The following is a 20,341-nucleotide window of genomic DNA, read 5'->3' on the forward strand; positions in this document are numbered from 1 at the left end:
GGTACAGGCCAGAGATGGGGGGGTGAGAGGCTTCACCAGAGACAGAGTGGGGAGCAGAACAGGCAGATCAACTAAGTACGCTGCTGAGGGGAGCAGCGGAGTGACAGGAGAGGTCTGCTGTGCCCTGGGGGTCACTCCCTGGCCGAGAAGGGGACTTCTGGATATTGTTATAAAGAGAAGGGAATGTGTGGCTTATTGTATTCAGAGAAACAATTGAAATTTCCAATATAGACTTGAAAACTGATAATCAAAACTTGCTTTAAGACACCTGCAGACAATAACATCAGACTTGTTTTTCTAGCTAATTTAAAGTTCAGAAACTTAAAGCCAAAATCCCAATTCCCCACCTAATGTTTTTGTCTTTATTTGATGCTGTACTCTAAAATAAAGAAAATCAACTGGAATATTTCATTTATTTTTTAAAAAGTTAAAATCTAAAAAGTACACATTTGAAATTTAGACAAATTCTATTACTGCAGATTGCATATGTATGAATAATATATGTATGTGTACATGTCATGCATTATATATGCAGAGATATAGCAATTTATTGGTTACTGTGCCCAGTTAAACACCCTTATATAGTCTTTGCTTGTGTGGATTTTATAGCTTTCAAATAACAAAAAAACTTGATAAATATCTGCATTAGAGAACAAGTACTGACTGTAGAAAAGGGACATTAAATATAACTTTACAAAAGTTTTTGCATACATACACACATAACCAAATGTAAAAAGTGAAACTAATAAATTAAAGGCTCTCTTTAAACACATATCATCCATTTTTCTTGTTCCCTTTAAAAAAATTATAGAAAAGTCAATGATATAAATTGCAGCTTTTATTTCAGGACACTGAGGCACTATAATTCTAACATACTTACAAAAGAGTTAAAACTCTTCTGGTGTTGAAGACCTCATGTTAACTGTCACTCCAAATGATAAAGTCTCCACAAGGTGCTATACATTTCCCAAGACTAAATTAATTTAATTAAAAAATAAATTAATTTAAAACTTAAATGATAATAAATTTGATTAAAGTTTTTAAATTGAAACATGTATTGCTGTATTTAGTGAGGTAACATTGGTTTACAACACTGTATATGGATCAGAGTTACAGGTTCACAGCTCTTCAGATGCTGTGACCACACCCACCCACCACTAAAGCCCCATAATCCTTCACTGTAGACCAGTGGGCTTCTTCTTGGATTCTGTTAGACTTGGTTCTGCAGTCAGATTTTTAAGGATTGTTAGGTTTAGTGTTCTTTGTTCTTTTGCTTCTTTGTATCCCATGAGTGAATGAAATCCTCTGACATTTGTTTTTCTCTGACTTATTTCACTATGCCTTTTTTCATTTGTTCTATTTTTTTTAAGCTAACTCTACTCCTATAGGTTAGGGTCCTTGTGTAGTTAGAATTCTTGCTTTTATGACTTATTTATTTATGCATACAAGAACTGGAGTACAGGCTAGAGGCAGGGCGGGGGGTAAGGATTCACCAGAGACAAAGTGGGGAGCAGAACAGGCAGATTGTACGTAAATACACTGGTGAGGGGAGCAGCAGCAGGTTAGGAGAGGTCTGTTGTGCCATGAGGGTCACCTCCCTGGCTGGGGACAGCTCCATAGTTCTGTGCTTTAACCTGTTGTGCCGCCAGGGAAGGCCCAGTATTTAGAATTCTTGGAGAGGCTGACCACTAAACTGTGCACCTAGCTTCACCACTCAGTTCTGTATTCTCAGGGAAATTTCTTCACGACTCAGTGTATTCATGGGGGAAGAAAGATAATAATAGTATACAGTTCATGGGGTTGAGTATAATTTTATTAGTATACAGCACTAGAAAATCATTCCATATACACACTAGCATATGGAGTGACAGATCATATTTTATGATCTGTTATCTCAACTACACTTAGTTCCCTGGGAAAGTGTTGGTGGTATCCATTTCTTTAAACTTTTCAATTGGGTGCTACTGAAACAATATGGCCTTTGGATTGGATGTCTATGGAAATAATTCAACCACAATCCACTCATCTGTTTTATAGATATATTTACAAATAATATACATACATATATTTTACCGAGCAGGGAGAGGAGCACTCTAGAACCCCCAAACCTGCATGCTCAAAATAGGAGGTGCATCAAGACAAAACATACTCTAGTGTGTGAGACATTTAATGGAAAGGAATCTTAATTGTGTGGAGTAGAGAGAACATAAGAAAAAGACAAAGAATATAGATCCTAAACCAAGCACTCAGAGTTACCCATCCCATCGTGGGTAAACATCCAGATAAACAGAATTGGTCCAAAGCAGGACTGCTGGAACCCAAAGTTTGCCACAGTCTAAGGCACCCATAAAAAAGGGGCATAAGTGGGTAGGCTAGCCTGGAAGGAAAGTAGCAAAGTACAAACCCAAGTCAAGATAAAGGCTTCCGTTGACAGCCTCCCCGTGGATCTCTCACCCGTGGATCTGATGCTTTCAAGTGTCTCCTTCCATGTCCCACAAATCCCTGATGCAAGTCCAAGGCCATGAAGCAAGTGCAATTTCACATGTGGTTCCTCCAGGTCTGCTTCTGAACTTTCCTCCATCCTTCTCCCAGTCTCCCCTAGCTTCTCTTCCCTGCTCAGGCCCACCCTCCCTTGACTAGGGCAAGGAACCTGGAACCTCCCTCTTTCCATGGGACCACCCTGTGACATACATATGTATGGATAGTTCCATAATTATTCTATTAGGTGGTATCACATGAAATTGCCTTTTTTACAAATCAAAAATTCTGTTCCAAACGAAATATATTCAAGCTTCTGTTAGATCTTGGGCTACCTAAGGACAGCTCATAAATTGCCCCCCACTCTTGAAGAATTTATAGTCTAGTTTGGGAGAGGATACTGGTTCCTCAAATGAAAAATCAAATGGTAATTCATAAGTGAAGGAATTATTTAAGATACACAAGTATCTCAAGAATATAAGTTGGATAAAAAAAACAACTGTTGTATGAATCTTTAAGAAAAAGCAGGTTCGTAAATCTGTAATAAACAGACCAAAGAGAGAGAGATGGATCTGAATAGGAACTTTGGAGTATGATCACGATTTGAATGAGTGGAGAGAAGAGTGAACCAAATTTCTGAAGAACAGCTCCAAGTTATGCAGGAGAGGCCTCGTGAGCAGGCGATGTTCGCCATGTACCTCAGTGATTTCATCGCAAATATTCCTTTCAGCTTGCACAGTTTTGCATTCAAGCTCAGGTGAGTACCCATGGGCCATCCATCCCACACTGTGTGGCCTCTGTTTTCCATGTGACAAGCAGTTGTGGGGAGTGAGAGGATTCACCAGAGACAGAGTGGGGAGTAGAACTGAAATCTACTGCAGAGGGGAGCAGCGGACAGACAGGAGAGGTCTGCTGAACCACGTGGGTCACTCTCTGGCCAGTATGAAACTCAGGCTGCAGTGACTGTAGATTGCTTCATAGTGCTGTGCATAACCCCTTGAGCCACCACGGAGGCCCCCAATATTTTCTTCTTTGATCTAGTACATAAGCTCTAAATAAAAGACATTGAACAATGAATTCTTTCAGTCCTTTATTTTATCATATCTATGCTGCAGCTGATTTTTTCATTATTAAAAAAAATTAATTGTACCGTTCATGGATTAATTTACAACACAGGATGTGATTTAAAGTTCACATCTCTTCAGATGTTTGTTACTATACTACACCCATGGTCAAATGATCAAGTTTTCTTTAACCTTTCTAATGGGATCGGGGCCGTGAGGGTCTGTAGGGTCATAAACATGCATATAGTGCATGCTGTGTTCAAAGAGACGGACGGAGCAAGGACATCTCTGCCTTGGGATGAGCGAGGCTGCTTGACTCACCACTCTTCACAGTCAATCAACCTTCAGTCCCATGGATAATTGAAACCCACTGGTAATTCCCCAAACTCATTTCACGTAATAGCTTCATCTTCTTCCCCATCAAACCTTCTTATCAGAACTGACATATTGCCAAATTAACCAGTGGAAGAAATAAAACAAAGGCCCAGAAGATAATGCATCTGTTGAATAATCAGCTTCTGAAAAATTGCAGATTGATTCAATTGATTCAATTCCATCTCTAAGAATTTCTGGAATCCTGCGCTAGTGCAATTGCTTCAGCTCCTCTTTGTGGCCAGTTATGAAAAACCTTAGCATCAAGGGAAAGGCTTTGGTGCACATATCAGCAGGAGACACCCTCACTATGTATTCCCCCAGCGGGCTGCCTATCCCCAGAGCTAAGATTGTTACAGGACACCCCAGTGTGAACTGGGCCGCCTGTCTGTGGGGCCTCACCTGCGCACTTAAAATTCAATTGTACTGCAGGCGCACACAAAAGGGTCAATGAGGGGTTTATTTACAAAAGGGGAAAGAAATAGGAAACAACCCAGAAAAAGAGAAATACAAGGTAACTGGAGTACCTTACCTGCTCTGCTGACTTGGAGCTCTGGTAACAAACTAATTGAAAGCCCCGAGTCATGCTGTCCCAAGAGCCGATTCCCAAGCAAGAGAGAGAGAGCGCCGTAGAAAATGGCTCCCTGTTTATCCCCCAAAGTCCCAAAATGCCTACTTAGCTCCACCCTTGGGTCCTCGCAGTTCTCTCCCTGGTGCTGCTGGGAGTTGTAGTTTCCAATCACTGGCGTAGGGGGTGGAGTCCACAAGACTCTGCAGAGTTCCTTTAGGACATCCTTCCCCTGAACAAGATGACCACCCACACAGCACAGTCCACGTGTGTTATCCTGTGTCTTGTTAGCAGATTCCCTGTGCTCCCACAGTACACAGTAATTCCTGTGGTTTTCCCAGTTCTAGCTTCAAAACCACCCTTTCTCTCCCTTATCTTTTTCTTCTAAGTGCTCGGGAAGTTGACTAAAGTGTTCATTGCTATGAATTGATTCATGGAGTTGTTGGGTTCAGAGAGTGGGACCCTTGGGTTCACTCTGGGAAAAGTTTCACCAGAGCTCCCCTTTCTCAGGAGCCAGCGAGGTTCTCCACGACCACCACACAGGGACGTTGTTATATCCAAATGGGCAGGTTTGTTGAGAAAGGGAGAGAAGAGTGAAGGACACCAGCAGAAACCGACAGGATGGCGAGGGGAGAGGCCTGCGTGGCGGGGTGGCCTGGGGAGTGGGATCTGCTGAGGGGCCAGTGGCGAGAGCCAGATTTCTGGTCTTGTGGCGCTTCCTTTCGGATTTTTTTATCCTTATCCTCCGTCATCCCATTGCTTAATCTAGCTGTGACCACTGAAGTCAGTGTTCACTTCACTTCTGCTGCTGCTGCAGTGGTTCCTGGAGCTCCTCCCTTAAAGGGCATCCAGAGCTGAGCCTGTTTACCCTGGGCCTGTCTGCAGACACCATTCATCATGCCGCTCCAAGTGCCACCCAGCCCATCCACGTGGGGGTGAACTCACCTCCCTGGCCTCTAATTCATGAAGCGTTACTGCTCTCTTGGCTTCTGGGTCTCTTGGTCTCTTGGCCTCTTGGCTTGTGGTGGCTTGACCCTCGGCTTTTCGCCAGCTCTCAGCATACCGTTGGCATTCCAGGTCAGCAGGACTGGTAGGACATACTTACCAATTTGTCCCCCCCTCTCTTTTTTTCTTAAAGATGTATTTATTTATGCTTATAGAACGGGGGTGCAGGCCAGAGGTGTGGTGTGTGAGAGGATTCATCAGAGACAAAGTGGGGAGTAGAACAGGCAGATTGATGAAGTACACTGCTGAGGGGAGCAGCGGGCTGGTCAGGAGAGGTCTGCCATGTCATGTGGGTCAACACCCTGGCTGGGTGGGGATTGAACTCATGCTGCAGTGGCTTCGGAGAGCTTCATAATGCGGTGCTTTAACCCATTGCACCACCAGAGCCCATCCCCCTCCCTTGCTCCCTGAAAATATTCATTTCTTCATTTTCCCTTCTATGGAAACAAACCCTTTACTTAACCTTTTTTTGTGCCCTGCAGTTGAGTATGATAAATCACTTTAAGCACATGGGTGAAGACCCACAACCAGGCCCTCCATTTCATATTGGAGTTGCCCTGTAACAATATGATTTGTCAAAACAATTATTTCAAGGAGGGAATTCCAACAAACTGCAGGAACAACTGGGAAGGGAGTGGCTGGTGGGGAAGGACTCCAGGGCTGGAGTCCTGCAAGCCCTGGACTGTGGCTCCCACTGAGGTTGCCTGGTGCACCTGTCTAATCAGATGGCTCCCTGTAAGATCAATACAACTGCCATTGTTAGACGAATCAGGGCTTTCTCCACGCACGCAATAAAACGATCATAAATGTTATCCTTTTGCACCTGGTCAACTAGTGAAAGGTCTTTACATTGTCTTTCTACTGAGAGACCATGGCATGTCATGTACAGTCCTGGATTTGGGTTCCAAAGGCTTGAGTTAGAGCCACAGGTTTCTCTTGTTGCTGTGTGATTTTATACCAGGTAACAAAGAAGGTAACATCTCTGATTCAAGTGCCTACGGTAGGTGTGATTTCTTCACAGAAAGGTCTGTGGCAGCCTGAGGCACAGAGCGGTTATGTGTAAATAGTATTTATTCCAAATGAATGACCTTGACACCAGGCTAAACTTTATGTAGATGCCATATGCAACCAATCTGAACACGCAGGGATGTTTTCTCATTCCATTGAAAATCTGCTGGATTTTCCTCTGTTACTACAGCATTATTTATAACCAATGTCATTTTCCCACATAGCTGGAAATTTTGCTATTGGGGATATATGGAACGCAATGTGGGGAAAAATCCACACCACAAATACCCTCCTATTTTTATGTCATGTTAATTAAGTCTGCCTTAAAGTTGGCTTTATCAAAGGCAGCCGACTGAAAGCACTCCAGGTTCCCAGAGGCAGAGCTTGATCTTAATATGGCATCGATCAGCCCTTTGAAGTTTCTAGAGCATTCTTTGCCATGACTGGTCCCCTTTAAACTGATTTAAATGTTCTGTCAACAGTGGCACAGATGTGTCTGAGGAACGCAGAATGGCTGTCCCTTGGTGCCACATCTTAGTCTGTGAAACACACTTTCAGCTAAGCTGCAATAATCTTCATGACATGTAATTAACTTAATCAGTTCAATTAAGGCGTGCAGGCGCAGGCACAGGAGGACTTTGTGGAAGGTGGTCCATATGCCTAGACACATTCTTATTAGTCAGAAGTGTGGCTGTTGACCCAAAGCCCGCCAGGTACTTCAGGAAGCGCATGAAGGAAAATAGCTAAACTGCTCTATGTTGTTGAAAGCTGGTCCTTCAAAGGAAAGAAGGACTTTAAAATGTGCAATAAATAAAAGAAAAATAGAACCAGCTCCCCTGAGCCACACTCCCCTCTCAGTAAAGGTTTAATCCCTGGGCTTTTCCCCTTGCAGTGTAAACCCCTCACAGCTGTGTAAACTGTTTCTTCTAATCCAGGCCCCCTGGCAGGGAGCTTCAAGACTGGCCTCTGATACTAGAGAATGGCCAGTCTTAAGTTGCCCAGTGGCCAGGGCCCCTGCTTTATCACTATTCTGCAGACCTAACCAGAGGCTTTGAAGAAAAGGAGATTCTTTTTAAAAAGAAAGAGAACTATGTAATTTAAGTGCTATTTAAAGAAAGCTGAGTTCCTTAGAGCAATGGCAGGTGAATGCAGATGCTAGGAAGGGCTGGAGGGTGTGGCTGGGCTGTGGAGAGGGTTATGTGGGCCACTCCAGGGCCAGCTCAGGTGCAAAGCAGGAATCAATGTCAGCAGGGCTCGATGGTTGTGAGAGTCAAGCACAAGAAGCAAATCTGACTCTGGGCTAAGACAAGCATGCGTGGTGATGCCTCCAGCTCAGCAGAAGAGGGCTGGAGGAGCTGGGGAAAGGTGTCCCCAGCTCATCCCTGATGCATTTAAAACCCAGATGCAAATTTTCTTCTGGGGTCAATTTCACTTCTGTACGCCCTCACACAGGCAGCGAGGAGGCTTCACAGCCTCCCAAGGCCAGGATGCAGATAATGAAGCCTAAATTAGGGACCAATTTCCTCTGCCTTCAGCAAAATGGTAAAAACGCTGACCATCTATTGCCTTTGAAGCAGGCTTGTCTACTCTAAAACAAAAAGTTCAGCTCTTCCTGTGGAAGATGTCAATCTAATAGGCATCCTCTGTAAGAAACATCGTGTAAACTATCAATTCTGGCTTACTTTTCAGTTTGAATATGATTCAACATCTTATTCCAGAAGGTGACCTTTTTTTTAAATGAAGTAACTGATTTGCAACACTTAATGAGATTAGAGGTATCAGATCTCCTTTCTTTGTTACCACACCACACCCCCCAGCACCGACCTAGAGTCTCCCACTGAAGTTCATGGTGCAATCTTTCGTCTGGTCTTGCCCCTCCCTCTAGAAGCCTCAGAACTACACTCAGATTTTTTTAAGATTTTTTTTATTGGTTTGGCCTTAGCTGACTCTTATTTTGTTTCTCTATTTTCCCAATATAAATAAAATCATGTATGTGTCTTTCTCTTTCTGACTAGCTAATTAAGCTTTATTTACTTTGCATGATCCCCTCCAACTCCAGCCACGTCACAAATAGCAAGTTTATCTTTTTGATCGCTGAGTAATATTCCATCATGATTACAGACCACATCTTCCTGACCCATTTGTCTTTGTCATTTGGCTGCTTCTATCATGTGCTGTTGTAAGTAGTGCAACAAAGGACATAGGCATGCAGTGATCCCTTTCAGTTAATGTTTTCGCATTGCTGAAGTAGTTGTCCTCGGTACAATTGCTGGATCACATAGTAGATCTATTTTTTATATTTTGAGAAGCCGCCATGCTGTTTTCCCTTGGGATTGAACCGTAGGTGGGCCTCCTGTGGTACAATCGGTTAGCAGCTGGTACTCATAAGGGCTGAACCACATTGATTCACCACGCGCACCAGTGAGGATGGCCCACATTCAAAGGACCAGAAACAAGCGTGGGTGAGAATGTGGAGGAAAAGGAACCCCCGTCACTATTGGTGGGAGTGTAGACCACTACAGGTCAATACTTTTGAGGACTTCTGTTCCCAACTCTCACCACCAACACAGCGCTTATGATTCCAATATGCTCGTCTTACTTTCTTATCTACAGTTAGTTCCTTGAACATCGTTTTTGCTGTGTGAGGAACTCCTGGAAGGATCTTGCAGTGCATTGTCTTTACTTTCTTTTTTTTAACCAAAAAGCAGGACTCTGCAACCTAAAATAGCTGAGGACATGTTGTGTCATGGAGAGTGCTGTTGCAGTGTTGGAGCTAGGCAAGCCATCTTTATGTGAATTCTTATAACTTGCCCAAGGCTCATTTATATTGTGGATTAAGTATCTCCATCCAGAAATAAAAGGGTCCAAATTTTTAAAAATACCTACTCTGGCCTTCAACATTCTCTATTCTACCTTTGGGCATTAAGGAAACACTTGCCAGCCCCACTCTCTGTTTCCCAGCTTTTCTCGTTTTCGCTTTTTCCCGGCCTCTCCTCTAAGACCCTTTCAGCTGTATGGCTTGGAGGACTCACTGCCTAGCCCTGCCTGATAGCCTCTGCCTTCCCTGTATCCTGGCAGACTTGCCCTTTCAAGACAAGGGCCTGCTTCTAGCCTCAGCCAGGGCAGGAGGGGAGGAGGGGTAAGGCTCAGATAAAGGTGGGTTTTGTTTGATCGATCTTTAACAGTTGTGTTAATTTGCTAAGGTAACATTAGCTCATAGCACTGTACAGATATGGAGATTGAGGTGGATGTTGCCATCACACACCCACCACCAAAGCCTCCCCTAATCCTCCAGCACAGTCCACTGGCCCTTCCTTTTGGCTCCTGAATCTCCCCCTCCAGTCACATCAATTCTTCAGTCAGGTTTCTGGGCATTGGTTTGGTTTAGTTTTATCAGCTCATTTGTTTGGTTTCTTTATATTCAACATGTAACTGAAACCACCCACTAATTGTCTTTCTTCTTCTGACTTATTTCACTTAATAGGAACACCTCCAATTCCACCCCTGTTGTTCCAAATGGCAAGATTTCACCTTTTTATAGATATATACAACTAAGGAATATTCCATTTTGTATTCAGACCTCATCTTCATCTACTCCCCTTTTGTGGGCAATAAACTTTCCATAACTTTGCTCTTGCTACAGAAGCTCAAATAAATTTGAGTCATCCTTTAGGGTGGTCCTATGGCTTAAGACTTAGAGACGAGCCCCCACATCTGTGTGCTCACATTCCCCAGGCTTCCTCCTGCAGTGTGAGAATGGGGCACAGCCTGGAATATAGGACCCTATGAGGGCTCTGACCTTCAGGATGTAGACCACCTCAGAGGCAGGTAGATTCCAGAGCAAATATTGTGTCCAAGTCCATATCTTACAAAGAATTTGTTTTCAGTAACTTTTTCAAAAAAGAGAAGAGTTTTGAGACATGAGAATTTGCACTTTCTTTTATAATTGCCAAACGCCAAAGCATGGCCAGCACTCAAGGGCCACGAGGTCAGTAAGTCCCCCTTCCCCTTGTTTAGTGGGAAATTCTGCACTACCTCTATTTTGTACATCTACAAAAAAAAAAATCCAAAATTAATGATAGGTTTTGATGCACATCACACACTTTCCTAAATGCAAATTTTTTCTTACATTTTGCATCTCCAAACCCTAAGAATCATTCTTCTCATTGAGCCTATTAATATTACAGCATTATACTTATTCTAAATAGCAATCAAATAACAATCAGCTGCTTCTAATTCAATGTCTAATTATATTTGGTTTATTTCTTAAAAAGACTTATTTATTTATGCACACAGGAACTGCGATACAGGCCAGAGATACCGGTGGGTGAGAGGATTCACCAGAGACAGGGTGGGAGCAGCAGAATGACTGAAACACACTGCTGAGGAGAGCACTGGGCAAGACAGGAGAGGTCTGCTGTGCCATGTGGGTCAGCTCCCTGGCCGGGGATTGAATTTTGGCTGCAGTGGTTGGTGATAGCTTGATAATGCTGAGACTTAGCCCCTGTTGTCTGATTGCTATTTATAATTCTGTTTAAACCATTGCTGACCATACATGTATAATATTGCATTTGCATTTCCGGAATATATCTATTTCCTTAAATTTTGCATCTTGAGACTCAAGCTCAGTTATCACTTTCAACAAAGGAAAAGCTCTGTTTAGCGTGGAGAGCACTGTTTAGCCAGCTGACATCTGTGTGATGTGGCGGACGTAAACAAGTATGTCTCGATACTTGTGAGTTACCCTTTGTGCTCTTAGACCATTCCTGTGCACTGAAATGCAGTGTCCACAATAAAGGAAATTGAGTAATACAAGAAAGTAAGGAGAGATCTGGAATTGTGCTACTTATTACATTAGGTTCAAAGCTGTCTACATTAATGAACGGCCAAAGTCTCTAAATTACATACCTGGGGACACTGATCTCAAAGATAACCAAAAATCTTTATTTTATGGCCTGAGAGTTATATCCATAGATAAATTTTGTCAGAGATGAATGCCCCATAAATCGGTATATCCTGTTTTTATGTACCCAGGCAAGTTTAGTTAGGCCAGGTACATATTCTTAAAAATCTATATCTAAAGACTCTGCTGCTGTCAACGTAGAATCTTTCTGGAGGTCAGTGACCATTATGCATTTATAGGAATGATAACAGTGTCACCATCTTTCTTATCCAGAAGCGATGTCTCTTGCCTTTATGTCCACCCGCAGGGAGGAGAATGAATTCGGATCCATTGCAAACAGTTTCCTCCCCATCCTTCCAAATGACTTCATCTGCTGCTTCCTAGGCACTTTCTTCCTCTTGGAAAATGAACTGTGGTTCCATTCCAAGGTCTTAAGAGAGATCCTTATTTTCCAATATTATTCTACTAATCAGTAACAGGATTTTGCAATTGTAGTAGGTGTTAATAGCTTCACATCAAACAAGACAATTATATTTCAGAATATGTTCTATGAATAACCAAACATAATTACTCATGCTTTGGAAATAGTTGCTTCTTTTGTCAAGTACACAATCGTTCAGGCAGGCAGCCAGAGTACAATCATCATTAAAAGGAAAATGTTATCTTAACAATTAATTAAACCTTCTGAGCAACTGAGGTGAGACCACTGTTTTCAGTGCCAGTGATTTTCTTCCACACAATAATTTTATTTCCAGTTTGTTTCACTGTCTCTTCTTGGGTATTTATTGTGCTGTAAATAAGCATCAGCGTTTCTTGTGAAATAAAGGGTAGATTGTATATACCATAGCAGAAAACAAAAATTATAGAATTCCTAGAACTTTTGCTAAATCACTGATCAAATCAATATAAAGTGTGCTAAAGTACACAAAGTTGTCTGATTTCTAGTCCTGTGTGTGTCAAGTTTTTAAAATATTAAAATTTTAAGGTAGTAGTTAAGAAAAATCTAAACCCACAACTACATAAATAAAAATGATAACAACAACAACAAAAAACTTGGCTAGAATCTTAGCATTCCCAGACTTTAAAAAAAAGATGAACCCAGTTTAGCAATAAATTTCTATGCAATGAACATCAAACCATAAAATGTTCCCCACCGGGGAGAATGTATGTCCCACCCCTTCTTCTGTTCCAGCCACTACAGTCTCCTTGCTGTTCTTACTCCAAACTCACCCCAAGGGGAAGCTTTGCCTCCGCTGGTGTCCAGCCTGGGGCTCTTCCCTAGATGGCTGTGCGGCTGACCCTCTCTATTCAGGTCTCTTATCAATGTCACTTTTGGGTGGTATTTTTAAAAATAGTATTGCTTACTTGCTACTTTTTCATCCCTTTCTCTGACTTTGCATTCACTGTAATTTTCAGGCAGTTTTCTACATCTAAGTATATGTGAATATCTGTATGAACACATAGATATCCATGGTGTGGTCATACTCCACTCTCTCCAACAGAACAAAATCAAAACTGTTTTATCCTTACTCTTGTTTTTCTCACTGACTGCCTTGTTCAATCAGCAGAGCCTATAAAATGTCAGGCACTGAAATGGAGCTGCTACATGAATGAGTGAGTCAGGATCATAGGCCAGACAGCATGGTTCTTTGCTGTGAAGTTCTCCCCAGACATAATCTAGGTAATACTTTAAATGCCTTAAGGCTTCATGCCTGTGGCTTCCACCAGTCTAGGATCCAAATTAAAACTTTAATTTTAAAAGAATCTTAAAAAGGAAAAGCGTATCTTAAAATTTTAAGGAAATAATAAACTACAACGAAATACCATTGTGCATCTGGTAGAAGGATTAAGTGCAGTTAAAAGCAAAATCTGACAGCACCAGATTCCACCAGGAAGCTGAAGCAACCTGGATTCTCATATCTTGCTGGTTGGAACAGAGATCAGTAAACCCACCGAAAATATTTATCAACTGTTGAAAAGTTACCATGTTGCCCTGCAATTTCCTTCTTGGCAACTTTCCCAAGTAAACCAAAATTTAAATTTATACAAAACCTGTTGGTATATGTTTGTAGCAGCTTTACTCATATTTAACAAAAAACTAAAACAACCCAAATGTCATTCAACTAGTGAAGGGCTATGCTTAAAAAATTCTGTGTACGGTTGTACACAATGAACCGCCCCTCAGTGGGCCTCCCTGGTTGAAGCACAGCACTTCAAAACTGGCCACAGCCGCTTCAACACTAGTTCCATCCCCAGCCAGGGAGCTGACCCATGTGACACAGCAGACCTCACCTGTCTCTCCTGCTGATCCTCTCAGCAGCATATTTCTGTCAATCTGTCTGTTCTGCTCCCCTCTCTGTCTCTGGTGAGTCCTCACCTACCCCATACCTCTGGCCTAGTTCTGTATGCATTAATAAACAAATATTTGAAAAATAAAAAGAAACACCACTCAGCAATAAAAGAAAGCAAAACCTCATACAAACACCAACATAGGTGAATCTCTGAATCTCAAACGCATTCCTGTCAGTCCCAGAGCCAGGTGGCCAAGTCTACTTAACATGAGATTACACACACACAACATTCCAAAAAAGGCAAAATTTGAGGGACAGAGAGGCAAATCAGTGGCTTCCAGGGGATGGGAATTGGGTGGTGTCTGACCACAGGAAGCAGGAGGAGGGCATTTGCTCAGCGATGTTGCTGAGTAGTTATATTCCACCTCGACTGGGTTAGTGGTTATACAACTACACATGTTTTTCAAAAATCATGGGCCTTCACTCAAAATAGGCTGAACTGCTTAGCAGTGTGAGAGCTTCATGAAGAAATTGTTCCCTGCAGTGGAGATGTCAGGGTTATATTGCAGAACTCACAGGTAAGCACACCTGTGGGCAGCTTCCCGCCTCTGGCTTGCTGGAATCAGCTCTGCCACCCCTCCCACCTAAGGCGTAAGTCGTGGTGACCCACTCACATGCCAATCATCATGCCAAAATGTCACTGAGTTTCCCTGAGTCTAGAACAGAAGTGGGACCTGGAGACTCATCTGTGGATGACAACAGGAAATCTGCTACCCCCTGGCTTACTTCCTTTCCTCTAGAGCTCCTCTGAGTTTTTGGCTCACTCCACCTCACATCTTCACAAAGTGTTGGTGTCACTTTGAGAAGACTGAGTCATTGAACAAACATTTCCACATCATGACACATATTTTTATTTTTAAAATAATATTTGTTTGGAACCTGGAGGAAGTAGATGGCAGAGGCATTTTTCCCCCTTTGCCCAGTTGAGTGCATAAATATCCTCATATCCCAACAGATTTACTCTGAATTCACCTAAATTGGAGAGAAACAGAAATCAGTTTTTTTGCAGAAGAATGGGTTTCTTGTTCTGATGATTGTTTTAAAAAGCATTTCATCATTTAGCACGATGCCCACATTGCAAAAATACAAAACTTGGTGCATGCAATTTCCTTCTCTTAACATTTTTACAAATGCTTTCCATCCTTACATTTATAATTATCAGCAAACGAAATGTGCGTGTAGTCTAAGACTAGAAAATAAGGCTTTTGTGAAACATTACAATTCTTTATGACCACTTCATAAATGCCTTGAGGGAAATAAAAACCTTGCGGAAATATAAAAGTTCACTGTATGCAGAGATAAGACTTTGAAATTTTCTTGCTACTGAATACATCACATAACTCACCAATTTTATTTCTAAAATGCAGTCACTGGGAAGGAAAATATACATTGTGATATCATATCAAATGTAAAAAGTACTGGGCCATACAACAAGCAGCTGCTCAGTAACAACTGCTTTCCCGGAAGTAATGGAAATAAATTGAATAAGGCACTTAGATACTCTGGTTGTCTAATGGGAAGGGAAAGTCACACATGCGCATTCCAGATTCCAAGTAGGTGTATGATTTTCATTATAAAGATTCACAGTTAAAGAAAAATATTGGGGCGGAGACTCACTTTAATGAAGTTTTGATGGTAGGAGAACTTTGAAAGTTGAAGGGAACAGTGAATCCAAGCAAGGAAAACTTACATAAATTCAGCAAGATGGCCTTTTTTAAACTGGTAGATTGTAGAAGTGGTATGTGTGGGGAATTTTGGGGAACAAAGTCCAAAAGACGCCAAAGTTGGGCATAATGCAATATCCCAAACATTGAAATTGATAAATATTCATGAGATGATTAAAAGACACCTTAGAAGCTGAATTAGGGTCTTGCATTCTACACCATAGTTTAGCAATAAGCCCATGAAATTTTGGACTCCCTAACAGCAAGCAGTGTCATTCATCCTTGTTTCCTAGGACGGAACTTAGAGCTGATAGGACAAGTGTGTAAAATACTAATGCTTACTGAGTCCACAAGTGGGGTTAAGCTCTGGTGAAAGAATGACACAGCATCCGGAATATTCTCTGTAATTACAATACCTACGTGTGGATGTGTGAGATAATCAAATATTGTTCATTGATTATATATCTGTCAAGTGTTCCTTACTGCATTGAGTGCATTTTGAGAGCAAGAAAAATGAGTCTTAAGTTTGCAAGCGACCTATATTAGACCGAAGTTAACTAATGAAGTTGGAATTTGGAAACAGATTGGCCTTTTAAACTTTCTTGGCCCTCCCTGGTGGTGCAGCAGGTTAAGGCACAGCACTAAGAAGCTAAAGCCACTTCTGAATAAGTTCAATCCCCGCCCCGGAGGTGACCACATGACGTGGCAGACCTCTCCTGACCCGCCCGCTGCTCCCCTCAGCAGTGTACTTCGTCGATCGTCGATCTGCCTGTTCTGCTTCCCACTCTGTCTCCGGTGAATCCTCTCACTTCCCCTAAGCCTCTGTACCCCAGTTCTTATGCATAAATAAATAAATCTAAAAAAAAAAAAAAAACACCAAAACTTTCTTACTTACCTTTTACTCTGTTTCAGTGAGCTAGATAGACTTACGTTTGGAGAGAAAGAGAAGAGAGATGATTACAAAGTGAATTTTTAGAGCCACTGTGGGTACCCAGCCTTCCACACCTGCCCTTCCCAAGGCTCATTCCCTCCTGTTATTCTTGCTCTCTGCACCATTATATTCCTTCATAGTACCTACTCTAATTTAAAACAAAATGTGTATTCTAAATGTGTTTACTATTTGGTTCCCATGACAGTGTTTAAGTTCTATCAATATGGAGATGAATTCTGCATTATTCATATTTGTGTTACTCAGAGACAAATCTATCATATGCACTCAAACATTAAATGAATTAAAAAAAAAAACTTTGGACAACTTTCTAAAGTTGTTTTCATTATCCTCCTGTAACAGATGCAAAACCTAAATCCACAGATGCAAATTGACTGGCCCAAATCCACTCAATGAGTGAAAATTAGATGGGGAGGAATTTCAGCTCTATGTCCAAACCTCTGTGACTCACTATATAACTGTGACTTGTCTTGATCTTTTCCAATATAAACTACTCCAAATCAAGAATATTTTTGATTGCATCTCAAACAACAGATCACAAATAGGTCTGAGGAATCATCATAAATTCCTTTTCAAAAACATGTCACCCTGCCATGTCCAGTCTATGGCTATTTCCATATTACTAGCAAATTCCTACAACTCATTCTCCACATAAAAAGGGTAGTAGCTATAAAATGGAGTGTCTTTATTATTTAAGACACTCATGAAATTTTTAAAGAAAATGTAACATTCTTGTTTCAAACTTGAGAAGACTCGGTGCATTGACTATTAGCTCTTCCGCTGAAATAAGTGAACTCACAACTCAACATAACAGATGAATAAATGAGCCGTGGAGAGCCTGGTGAGATTCTCTCTTTTCTCCCACAGAAAATGACTCTCTCCACAGGGAGGTCAAGTCATAAAGCTTCAAAATCATGAAATGATCAAGCACATATTCTTCCATTCAGCATTCCTAATTTTCTAATGGTTTGTCTAAACCATTCAACCAAAAGCTTTTCCGAGGTTAAAACTGAAAAACTTGTGATGCTAAGTGGTTTATTGAAGCCAGTGTGCTGGGGGTTCTTGCTCATCTGACTTGTAATGTATACAATGTTTGGGGAAGAGAGAGGCAGGAGGAGTGGAAGGAGAGAGTGCTATAAAGCTGTGTGAAGGGGCCTTCTGATCACTTGATTGAAGTTAACAGAGGGTAGATTCAGGCTGGGCGCTAAAGTCACTTGCTCACACACAGAGAAGAGAGAACTCCAGCTCCTGCCTCCTGGCTGCACAGGTCAGGACCTTGAGAGAGAGGAAGAAAAGCTTAAATGTGCATGTGGTAGAACCCCAAGGTGAGACATGGCGCGATTCTCGTAATGCTACCCACTTGCAATGGAGCACTAAGGACCCTCTGGGTCTGAAATCCAGCTCAAGTCCCGATTCTCTGCTACTGGGGCAAAGGGACCCCTTTGCATCCTATTGCATCTCAAACAACAGATCACAAATAGGTCTGAGGAATCATCAGAAATTACTTTTTGAAAACATTTAAGATGTTGCCCTGCCACATCCAGGACTGTGGCTATTTCCCCTACCCATTCCATATTACCAGCAAATTCCTACAACTCGTTCTCCATATAAAAAAGACAGTAGCTATTAAACGGAGCTCTCAGCCTGGACAAAGAGAATAGTAATTTTTATGCTAGCTAATATATACTGAGTTTGTTCCATGTACCAATCACTGTTTTAAACTCATTCTCTATCAGCCCTTAAATTCAACCTCATAAGTCTAGAGATTTAATGCATATAGGAGCTTGTGGGTCTTAGAACAGACAATGCTCAATCAAAGCAGTGTTATTTAGAAAATGATGAAAGAAGGCTCTCCATGATGGTGCAACAGGTTAAAGCATGTTCTGTGAAGCTTTTCAAGCAGCACAAGTTCAATCCTGGGCTAGGGAGCTGACCCATATGGTGAAGCAGTCCCCTCCTGACCCGCCCGCTGCTCCCCTCAGCAGTGTACTTAGTCAGTTGGCCTGTTCTGCTCCCCACTCTGTCTCCGTGAAGCCTTTCACCCCCCACACCTCTGGCCTGCACCTCAGTTCTGTAAGCATAAATAAACAAATCTTAAAAAGAAAACAATGAAAGACTATAAGTGACAATGGAAGCAATATACTCTAAACATTAGTTGAATACGAAGTATATTTATTTCAATTATCGACCTCAATAATTTTAAGTTCTGATGAATAAGAGTCATTTTTTAAAAAGATTTATTTATTTAAGCATACAAAGCTGGGGTACAGGTCATTGGTGCAGGGGTGGTGAGAGAATTCACCAGAGACAGAGAGGGGAGACACTCTATGCCAAGGACATGGGATAACCAAGTGCAAAGATCTTTCTAGTGTTTTCTGTTGGTTGAAAAACAAGTCTATAAAGCTGTCGACATTTTCCTCATTTCTAGACCAGGACATAGCAAGGACTTTATATCTTCTTAATTTTATTTACTTTAGAAGTAGGTGGCCAAATACCCTTAAAATAGAAGATTGGGCCCTCCCTGGTGGTGCATTGGGTTAAAGCACAGCACAAAGAAGCTAAAGCCACTTCCGCGTGAGTTCGATTTCCGCCTGCCCCGGAGGTGACCACATGGCGCGGCAGACCTCTCCTACCCGCCCGCTGCTCCCCTCAGCAGTGTGCTTCCTCAGTCAGCCTGTTCTGCTCCCCAATCTGTCTCTGGTGAAGCCTCTCACTGCCCCTATACCTCTAGCCTGTAGCCCAGTTCTGTACGCACAAATAATCTTCAAAAAATAAGAAGAAGAATTCTTTTCTAACAGTTTTACAATAATGATTAAATTAAAAAGTAAAAAAAAAAAGAATGAAAATTAGACTTTCAGTACTGTACATAATGAATGAGTATACATAGATACTGATTTATAATTCCCTACAGCTGAAACCTATAGGCTGTTAAAACAAATTACATCAGTACAGTTTTTTTTATACCAAAATAAAATAAAGCTAATAAAACTGTTTTCATTTATTTTTACCTTATATTAAGAATTAAAACGTATTATTAAAATAATTTTAGTAATAATAAATTATAGGTACAAAATAAACAACAGTAAATAATAAGCATCATGTTCATAGCAGTTTTCCAAAACAAACATCTTCGTGAAAAGAGAGATTTCATTTTTCATTGTTCCCAAATCTCCTTAATACATCATTTCAAAGAAGACAGCTGGGTCCTCTTTTGCATTCAGCCTGTTTTGGTATCGCATCATCACACCCCCTGTCCATGAAGAGATAGCCACTGGGGACCCAGGAGAATGAAAGGGACAGATAATGTCTTAATATGATTAGGGAAACAGTTTGACCCCTAAAAGAAATTACGGACTCTGAAGTCTTTCTTAAACCTCAAATTTTAAGAAGCCCCATTTAGATAAATTTTAAGCCAATGGAGATTTTCCATCACCAACATTCATTTGCACAAATAATTCAAGTTCATTTCCTGCTCATCCGTAAAGTGTCTCTGCACTCTGGAAAGCATTGGTGAAAATTTGTCATCTCTTGATAACAATAAATATTGAACAGGAAAAAATATAGAAGCAATAGTACTCAACTAAAGCAAAATACTGTAGGAAAAATGTGTCCGAATTATATTTGCTTAACGCAGTATTCAGAGACAAAAATTAATGCATTTTTACATTTTGTAAATGAAATGTAATTAAAGTGTCATTCTATTCTTGTGGCATTAACCAAGCTCATTAAATATGTTATCTTGCTGAAGTGAAGGTAGTTGTCAAATATTAGCCAACGTGCGCCCTAATAAGGCAGAGGGTATCAAAAGAGCATTAGAAATCTTAGAGAGGATGATACGGATTTTATAAAATATTTAGGCAGTGCTAAGACACATTAGAATTTGAATCATTTGGTTATTTATGAAATTTCTTCTTCAAAGTGTTTTAGCTCAGAATGTTTTGGCTCAAATTCCCAGAAAGGAGGAATCTGAAATACCAAT

General features: G+C 41.2%; 1 protein-coding gene across 1 annotated transcript in view; it reads left to right on the forward strand.

The window, feature by feature from the left end:
• Positions 1 to 20,341, forward strand: part of SPHKAP (SPHK1 interactor, AKAP domain containing) — a 98,110-nt gene that overhangs the window by 13,806 nt on the left and 63,963 nt on the right. The window lies entirely within an intron of this gene.

The sequence above is a fragment of the Condylura cristata genome, unplaced genomic scaffold (genome assembly GCF_000260355.1).
Source record: "Condylura cristata isolate star-nosed mole 26May11 unplaced genomic scaffold, ConCri1.0 scaffold00002, whole genome shotgun sequence".
NCBI classification, from domain to species: Eukaryota; Metazoa; Chordata; class Mammalia; order Eulipotyphla; family Talpidae; genus Condylura; species Condylura cristata.